Source organism: Chiroxiphia lanceolata, chromosome 22, assembly GCF_009829145.1.
Source record: "Chiroxiphia lanceolata isolate bChiLan1 chromosome 22, bChiLan1.pri, whole genome shotgun sequence".
NCBI classification, from domain to species: Eukaryota; Metazoa; Chordata; class Aves; order Passeriformes; family Pipridae; genus Chiroxiphia; species Chiroxiphia lanceolata.
In genome coordinates, this window is record NC_045658.1 from 3,294,568 (window position 1) to 3,303,812 (window position 9,245).

Genomic DNA, 9,245 nt, shown 5'->3' on the forward strand with positions numbered 1-9,245 from the left:
AGGGCACCTGCATGCCATGCAGACCCCCCTTTTCTCTGTGTGTACTGTAGAGTGAGGCTCGTTAAAGTGCTGCAGTGGGGGCACTGGGAGCTCGACTAATTAGCCATTAATAGTCATTGTGAGAGTTGGAGGAGACTTTAATGAGTACCTGGCCACAGCACTATTGCCAGCTGCCTCTTTCCATCTCCCCACCTCGCTCACTTTACCATCAAGTTGAGTCTGGATTGGGGTTAGGGGGTGAAATCCATCACTCTGATATGTGAGCAGGGAGAGAACAGGGAGCAAGGAAATCAGTGCCAAGAGCACTGTGCCCCAGCCCTGGATTCCCTGCCTCATCCAGCACAGACCAACAGTACAGAACTGCAGTCAATGAGGTTTTGCACACAACTTTCCCCACCCCAAACCTTGACCTTGCTGGTTGTTTTTAATTTACTCCTTCGCTTCACAATGCAAAGAACGTAAAAAAAGAAATAATTGAGAAATTAGGAAATGTATCAAGAGAAGAGCTGGGACAAAGGGTAATTAATATTGCCCCTCAGCTACCTCTGCAAAGTCCACTGTAATTAGATGGTAAAACACTCTGCTTTACCTAACAAAAAACCAGGAGCACAAACAGACTCACATTACAGAAACTCAGTCCACATTAAAAAAAAATGCAGTAATCAAAGCCATAATGAGCTGTAACAATTAATGAAACTTTTCAACAACATCTTCATATTAGAAACGGTAACTTTTAAAGACAAACCTAACAGGACACTACAGAAGAAGAGATCACTGGGGAAGGATCTGCTGGCAGTCAGAGCCAAGGAGCTGATCTCATCCATCAGCAGTGTGCCAGTCACCAGTGATAGTCTGGGCAGTCTCCCAGAAGCACAAGGTGGGCAGGGGCAGGACCTTCCACACATGCTTGGCACACCAGTCTCACCAAACAGTCACAGAGCCCTTGGAAGGGCCCCACCTGAACAGCCAGAACCTGGCAGTGCCCAGCACTGGCATCCCAAATACACAGCCCCACACCTTCCAATACCAGCCATCAGGGTGGAGAAAGGCTCTCAAAAGCAGTGCTCTGGATCAGAGAATTGCTGGGGGAACTGGAGAGCCTTGTAAGAGAACCATGGCACCATCAGGCTGCTTAAAGCAGAGCACCCACACACAGGATACTGTTTAGGAGAAAAAGGGTGCCAGGAAGAAAGGAGGTGCCTCCCTGCAGGCTGATCTACAGTCCCATGCTCAGATACATAACCAAGATTTTTATTTTTAAGCCTGGGGACCTATGGCTGGTGGCAACTGGTGAGGTGTAGCATGCACTCACTCATGGATTTAATGGGAGTGGTGTTCACATGAGCTCAGCCTGGACTAGAACTGCAAAGTTTTTCCAATATACACAGAGCTTTTTGTCTCTTGCATCTCTAGGTTTGTAGTAAATGACATCAAGGCAGAAAGGTAATTTAGCATCACAAAGACTATCCCACACAGGATTCGCCTGCAAATACCTGTGCTGAGGGTACAATTTCCTCCCTGCCTGTTTGACAAGGAGCAACTGCTGTCTCCTGGCACACAGCAATTAATGAATCTGTGGGAGAAAGATGATTTGCCCCTTTTCTACCCATTTCTTGACTTATTTCTTTACAAAATATACTCCCTTTGCTCTGGGTAAAAAAGTCCTTTCCCTGTGGGTAGGCAGACTCTGGAGAGTTGTAGCCATAAAATCTCAGATTTCTTTCTGCATCAGCTATTCCATGCAACATTAAATTAGGATAGTTGTTAGCGCTCCAAGATAATTGTCTCCTCCTTTCTAAGAAGTTAAGTAGTGGCATGCAATGAAAGTAGAATAGATTCTATTAATTAGGAGCAGGATGGGAGTCTGCAAGTTTTCCTAACTTGGCTCAGAGATGAGAAGGGCTCACTTCCAGCTGTAATACTGAGTATTCCCTCCCCTGGCACACAGTAACCAGGAGGAAGTGTATTCTCCTGCCCAGCAGCAGGAGGATTTGAGAGGCAGGATTTGAGTGTGCCTGAGCACCCTGGCATCAGTCCAATAAAGCACTTACAGCCCTGATTAACTGTAATCACAGGTATGTCCCAGAGACATATCCTGGTGGTATTTTAAGATTCACTGGTAATATTTGTGAGTAGAAAAATGCTAAACTAAAAACACAAAGGTTCTGCAGTCAGAGGAACTGTACAAAGAAGGAAAACAGACGTGGTTGTTCAGGGCAACCCATGAGTCAGCACCAGTTTGTGTGCCAAGGGTGGGCAGACAAATCCCACCAGATTCCACACAAATTCCCAAAATCCCACCAGACCCAACACCTGCCCTGGGAGAGAGGTGACTCACCCATTGTCACCTCCCATGGCACAGCTCAGAAGGGCTCACATGGAAGAAGAAAGGAGTCTGACTGACCAGGGGAACAGCCATGAACCCCAAACCTCACTGCAGACCCTCCTCTGCAGCAATTGCTACAGACTCTCCTCCAGAGCCCCCAGCCCCCTCAAGAACCAGCTTCCCCAAACACAGGAACACCACAGAACCACTGGGGCGGTGGCACAAATCAGGGCACTACAGGGAGGTCTACAGTGCTGCCCAGAGTGCACTTATGGGAGCCCAGTAAGACTCCAATAGTCCCTGTCTGGCTCCAGGACCTGGGTTTCTACCAGAGGAACCGAGGCACAGAGAAGGAGCAGTTTCCCCCGAGTCACCCAGTACCTGACTTGTGGAGCTCAGATGAGTAAAAAGTACTCTGGAATCACAACTTCTCCTTCATCTCTCCAGGGCACAGCTGCCACCATGCACACATGACATTCCTCCTCTTACCTGCCACCACCAGATCACCTCTGCAGGTCACCAGGCTGCTGAACACACCTTGCTTTACTTGCCATACCTCAAGCACCACCTCAGACACCAAAGACTGTGGCTTCAGGTATTCCTCCCCCTTATCAGACAACTTCTACTGGACCAGCATCTTCAGAAAGTCTTTTGCTCCATGTTCCAGAGCAAACCAGAAATGCAAAGCTGGTTAAATCATACCAGAGCAGCAAAGGGACTAGACAGCAAGAAATTTCAGATTCAGGTATGCCAAACATAATTCTTGTATCAATTACTGAGTTTTTTGGTTTTATATTTTAAAGAAGCACTCTTGGAAGATGTGCTCTTCAGAGTCTGATCTCAGCAGCATGGGTGAGTTATTCCTTAAGCTCTTTTTACTACTGTGCATTGCATATAGTGAAATCACTTTTATCATCACTTTTGAAAGAAGCCAAGCTACTCAAGAAACATCCTTCTATTAATCCTAAAAAATACCCTAAGGATTTTTCTATTCTGCACCTGAGCATGTATTTACATGATGGATTCATTACACCTCATTGAGTGAAGGATGGTGCATTTTTAAGAACACTTATAAATATGTATTCACCTGATAGACTGGAGGAACAAATCTAGGTTTGAAAAGGTCTACAATTATGAATTTACAAGCTCTTCTCTAATTGTCCCTAAGGGATGGGGTAAGGGTGGAAGAAAAGATGAGCATCTGGAGCTACAGGGAGATTGTACACAACATTAGTGATGCTTCTGAAACAGCAGCTCAGTAGAAGTACCCGGTTCTCAGAGAGGGTGGAAAGAACTGCAGAGATACAGGAAAACAGGAATCAGGCTGATAGATTGGCAGAGGTACAATCCACACTCAGACAAGGGATGCAAGTAACCCAAGTTTCCAAGGCTGTTCTCTCCCTCTCTCTCCTCAGCATCTCTGAGCAGTGCCACCTCCTCTTAGAACAGACACGAACAAATCCACAGCCCAGCTCTCCTGCCAGACAAACCACATAATTAGCAGAGCATTTCTATACTTCTAGGTCTTCTTGTCCTAATTTGTTTTAATTAGAGATTCCACTGGTGGTGGGTGATAGCAGACTGACAGCCCTGAGAGCAAGGAAAAAAAAAAAAAAAGCCGTAGTTATACACAAAAGCATTCCAGGTTTCTCCCTTTTCAAAGGAGAGAGGGGATTTTGGCCCAGTGGTCTCAGCTCTTTGACTCCAAGGGGAGCTGCCCAGTTCTGCTCCTGCTTCCTTCCAAGCACCTCTCTCACATCTCCCAAGCAGCTCAACTAAAGGCAGACCAAGGAAATCAGTGCCAGGAGAGCTCCAGAGTTTATGGCTCGACTGGCAAAAGGGCCTTGGTCTTTCAGATCAGAAGCTGATCAGGACATTCCTGTCTCCCCTTCCTTCTTAGAGCACGTCCATCTATTTTCCCCTCCTGAGAGCAGCCAAGAGTTGGGAAAATACTCTGGGCATGGTGCAGCTGTACCTGCTGGCAGGCTCTGTGCTCTCTTGCAGACAGCTGGACCCTTAGGATCACACATTAAGAAATTTCTGCAGAAATTACATTACCCTTCCATTTGATTTGTGCTTTATATTTGTGCACCTCAGTCAAGCCCAGATTTTATTCCCTTCCTAATTTCCCTGAGATGCTGAAGTTTCTAATTAAGCAGAAAGGCTTTTTATTCCTTACAATTCTCCAGTTATGAATAATGATACTAGCTCATAAATGAAAATTGTCTTTCTATTTAAATTCTGTAATTTTGGGTGGGTACATGGGAAAAAAAGCAAGCATGAAGCAGCGGCCCTTGGGTCATTTGCAACTTATTAATTTCAAGCAGAGCTCTTAGCTAGCTTATTAACACTGAGTATACTGCAGTGGAATTTAATGGCTAGGATATTAATTACCTTGCAGGCTTTCATACCTAGAAAATGGTTTATTTTCATGTTACAAAGCAGTACCAGCAAGGGGATCCTTCACCAGTTCCAGGTCTGGGCTGTGCTGGTCCTCACAAGGCTGATTCTGGCAGTGATGGGATGGGGGTGCTCTGAGCCCTCAGCCTGGCACTGTGCCTGAGCAGGATGCCCTGTGACAGTGAACTCCCTCTAAAGGGCTGGGTCCTGGTGCTTTTTCCCCAACAGGGGCAGCCTGGAAGTAACCCACAGCTCCACCCTTCACAACTGAAGCTGGTATGGGAATAAACCACATGTGATATGTCTGTGGCAGTGCCTTCTGCCCCTGGAACAGCCCCTCTGGAGTCACTCCACAGCAGAACACTGCAGAGGCACAGGCTGTTTTGGGACAGAAACTGGACAAAAAACCAAGCAGCTGCCTCTCCCACCTCTCCCAGGACACCAACATCCACTGGGAGTGAGCCCCCAGGACAAACAGAGCAGCCCCAGAGGGTCCTGCTGCTCCAAGGTGCCTGTGTGGGTGAGCACTAACAGCCACAGCTGCAGAGTGGTTTTAAATGCCAGTGTACTTTGGGTGTTTTGTGCTTCCATCAATTTTAACATAATTCATACGACACATAAATGGGCCTTTCACCCATGCTTGGAGGAGCCACCTGTCTGTCCCCCCTGCCACTGACTCATTAAGCTCCAATCACAGGGCTGTCTGTGCACAGTTCAGGTCAGTCAATTGACTGTAAACGGAAGCAAATAAAATGCAACAGCACTTTACAGTCACTGCTCAGTGCTCTGCAGTAACAGCAAAGCCATGGTGTGGCTTGTCCTGGCATTTTCTCTAGAGGAAGGACTCCCCCTGCTTTGGGATTCAATACAAGAGCAACAGTAATTTGCATCTCTGTTAAAACAACCTGACCCCTTGCAAGCCCTGCTGCTGCCAAGTGACCACTTCTCGAGCTGCACTTGCTGTTGAGGTACTCACCTTCCTACACAGTCATTACAAGAACTGATAAACAAAAACAGGATTTCCCAACAGATCTCAATGGAGAAAAATGGACTATAATTTATATATACAACCAAAGCACTGCAGAAAAATACAGTCTCACTGCTAAACCAGCAACTGTTATCACAAGTTCATAAGTGCCCTCAAATCTGAGTACAGTTGCCTCCCTTCACCCACCAAGAGCCATGGATATTTGCTTGGGGACGTGGTGTGGATCCTTCAGATGGTATAAACATCTGCTAAAGGATGGAGAGACAGACACCACCCCAAATGCCTTTATCTGACACACAACCTGGGGCTGTCAGCAAAGGTGGAGACTGCAAAACAAATTACTCCAAGCACAGGAGGATGCATTAAGAGCACGATGTTCAGGGTGAAAACACCAGAGGTGAAGGCAGCAGAGAAACCTCTGCATGTGCCAAGGTCTTTTTGTAAACAAGCTCAGTTGTGAGAACAGAGGGGACTCCTCAAACTCCACACAGTGCTCACCATGTTTGTTCACTCCAGGCTGGAGCAGAACCATCACAGCACAAAGAGGTGGCTGAAGACACATGGCAGGGAAAAAAAAACAACCCAAAGCCAAAGCCCACAGAGGCAGCTCAGCTTTGTGCTGGCAGGAACCAAACCACAGGAGTGGAACAGCAAGGCCAGGGCTCCTCCCAGGGCTGCACCTCACCCTTCAGCAGGGAATAAAGCAGGGAGGTGAGGAGAGGAGGGAATGCAGCATCATCCCCACAGACTGCATTTGGGAAGGGCAAAACAATGAGAAAACCTGTGAGGAGTCACAGCACAAAGAATGGCCTCTGGAGTAACAAAGTGAACGGGGAAAGGACAGTTATGGGTTAAAATTATGGTTTTCCTCCCTTTCTTTTTTGTGTTTTTAAACAACACTAATTCCCTCCTCCTCTCCCCCTCCCCCCCATTAAAATAAGTTTTTCAAAGAAGTTAAAGGATCTGGCACTTTCTCTCTCTTTTGTTCCTTCTTCAGATGCATCTGTTGAATATGGAAGAGCACTCCTTTTATATTCCCAGCTCGAAAGGATCAAAACAAGGATCTGGGGACTGGTGCCTGCATTGTTACTAGGACAGAAACCCAAAAGCATTGATTCTAATCTGATCCTGCCTCTGTTCTCTCTCAGATACTTCCCAGGTCCTTCAGCCCTGTGCATCTGTCCTTGTATCTCCACTACTTCACTGGGGATGAGGGAGAAATCATGGCCAAGGTGGCTGGAAATTTCTCCTCCTCTTAGTTTTCATGGGAAAATGTCATTTCTGCTAAGCTAAAGTCTCAGAGATGGGGGGGATTTTGTTTTTTAAAAACCACATCTGTTCGCTAGCGGAGGGGATGTGGATAAAAATCAAAGTTTTTCCAGTGAAAAGATCATGTTCTGATTGTTACAGCCCCGAAGTTTCTCATCCCACCTTGGCTAGTGTCCCTGCCTTTATGTGGATCTCTGCAAACTCCTTTTCCCCAGCTTTGCTGGAGCTTCTCAGGCCCTGGATCACACCAGCCTTTGTCTGACCAGCTCACATTTGTGTTCGGGGAGGTGGGGACAGCTCTGGGGACCAAGGGAAAGCCACATGACACAGCACATCCCACAGCACTGCCTTCATCCTCCTCCCCGCAGCTGGCTGGGAATTGAGGTGATTATTATCTTGGTATAATGAGGGTTCATTAATTCCTCCAGGCAGAGGTTCCCTGAGCAATGACAGCCCAAAGGTCACAGTACTTTTTGCACTGAAAACAATCAAAGCAAGACCATGTGGCCGAGTCTTCCCCAGTTTTAATGGCTGCTCATAGGGCATTTCAGGAGTCCCTTGTTTTGTGACAGCTGGAATTATGGGCAGACCTAATAAAAGGACCTTTTTATGGTGCAGATAGATGCACTAATCTGTTTTAATGGCTTTTCCAGCAAAGCCTTTGACACATTTTCATTACGGCAGTGCTTTAACGCAGAAAGCATTCATAGATTAGGATAAAGTCTTCAAGATCTCCCCTTTATGAAGGTGGTTTTTTTTTTTTTTTTTCAACTTCAACACTGTTTTTCAACTTGCACAGCAGGAGCAGCTTTAAAAAGCTGCTTTGTACAGCCCAAATTGGACCAATTCCATCCTTTGACAAAAAAAAAACACCATACCCTACTTCCTAGTTACTAGGTCAGCACTGCAGCTGGTGTAAACATGCATAGCCCTTCTCCACAATCCAGGCCAAGAAGAGGAGAAGAGTGTTTTGCAGCCAAGCAGTGCCAGCTCAGGATATTATCCAGTCTCCATCGACAGCAAAATGTACCCTGTTTTTACCCAGGAATGACCTGAACAGAGCCTTTTGCTCCTTTGTCTCCTCCAGCTCTGAGCTGAGGGCAGGGTGACAATCACCCCATCACATGGAGTTGCACACCCAGATCCCCATTTCCAGCTCCACCAGTTACCTACAGGTACCCTCTGCCTCTTGCTGGGCTTGGCTGTGACAAACAGCACCTCTGGGTGCTTGTAAAGAAAGGAAAGTCTGCACAGCCCATCTAATCAGTGAGCAGTTAATTCCCAGCCTCAGGGAACTGGTTTAAAGGGAGAACGTAGCATAGAGCAAAGATGAGAAAACTTTTCTGAGCTAAATCAGTTAAACACAAGGCCTTTGCTCCCCTGATAGTGCCAAGGAGCACGAACAGACTAGAAACAGTTTTCAAACCTGGGAAACTTCAGCTCACTGTTGACAGGAGGGGATAAGGACTGGTCAGACCCACTGACCACAGAGCATGCTTGGAAAAAACCCCCTTGGCAAGTGGAGTGGTTTCCTTCAACACTGTTATGGGACTGTAAGCACAGAGTGGCTTGTTCCTGTTGGCCACAGAAAGTCACCCAGGATCCTGGGCTATGGCAGGGCTGACAGCACTCACCTGCTCCCTCAGGGAATACCCTGGGCAGGCACAGACTGCAAATCTGGTCCCTGACTGTCAGTTTGCAGCACACCAAGCTCTGCAGAGCCTCCATCCAGCAGAGGTGAGGCAGGGAAGAGGCAATTTGGACCATCTCTGGTTGTTTCAAGTCTAAGTCCTTCCCAGCAGGGCAGGCAGCTTGCTCTGCCTTACACAAGAGCCCATCACAGGCAACCCAAGTAGGCTCTTGGCTGAACACTGCCTGTGCCAGCCCAGCCCAAACCACAGCACCTCTGAGCCTTGGCCCAAGGAAGGGTCCATGGCATCACCCCCTCTTCACTCAGAGCCTCCTAATCTGGGGGAGGGAGCCCAGAGCAGCATCATTCCTTTTGTGGAAACCCTGCAGCTGAGCACTGCTCCTCAGCACTAGGCACAGAGCAAAGGTCTTGCTGTGGAACAGCCCCACACTGCGAGAGATATAATTACATTTCAGGCTCTATTACTCTCTTCCTTCAGCTATAAAACAGACCCAGTGAGGAGAGGCAAGCAGCTCCTCATTTAGAGAGGCTTGGAAGAAGCTTTCATGTCACTGCCATAGCAAGCTAAAAATAATCCTCAAGGATAAGGGATCTCAAATAAACTCCCAGGA